This window comes from Fulmarus glacialis, unplaced genomic scaffold, assembly GCF_000690835.1.
Source record: "Fulmarus glacialis isolate BGI_N327 unplaced genomic scaffold, ASM69083v1 scaffold21887, whole genome shotgun sequence".
Taxonomy (NCBI): domain Eukaryota; kingdom Metazoa; phylum Chordata; class Aves; order Procellariiformes; family Procellariidae; genus Fulmarus; species Fulmarus glacialis.
The window spans coordinates 18,171-18,859 of NW_009224089.1; positions in this window are offsets into that span (position 1 = coordinate 18,171).

Below are 689 nucleotides of genomic sequence, written 5' to 3' on the forward strand. Positions count from 1 at the left end.
AAAAAAAAAAAAAAAAAAAAATATAAAATAAATAGCAACCTCATCCCTTGCCCATGCTGACGAGGAACGGGGAGAGCAGAGGCAGATGCAAAATAAGATGCAGTTGAGCTTATAAATAGGTGCCTCCCAGCTCCCAGTCTGTTACTTCCTTACCTCCGCCCGGGCAATCGATCCTTATGCTTTTCCCCCACGGAAAGGTAAATGGAGGCTCAGAAAGTATTTTACAAACTGCTGGGGAGCGGGTCGTGCTCCTCCTCTTGTACCCCCCGGGGCTGCGCCTCTGCTCCGCGCAAAAAAAATGCGGGTGGCCGCTGGCTTTTGCTCCGTCGTCATGAAATCCCCCTGACTTTACGTGGTCCGTGGAGACGGGCGTTGTGGGAGATGCAGATGTTGGCTGGGAGGTGTTTGACTGCAACATCTGGGGAGCGCGGTGGGGTGCTCTGCCCCGCCGGGCGCTGCCGGCTCTTCAAACCCCTCCTGGCGCAGTGGGGAAAAGAAAAGGGACCTGCAAAGTGTCCCGGGGTGGCCGGGGGAGCTGCGAGGAGCCGTCCCTGCGGGAAGGGTTTGGGTTTTGGTTATTTCTCTTTCAGCACCTCCCGAGCCTCGTGTCTGCAAACAGATCTTTCAATGGGGGAAAAAGAAAAAAGCGAGGAAAATGCTTATGAGGTTCAACAGGCCAAGTGCCGGGT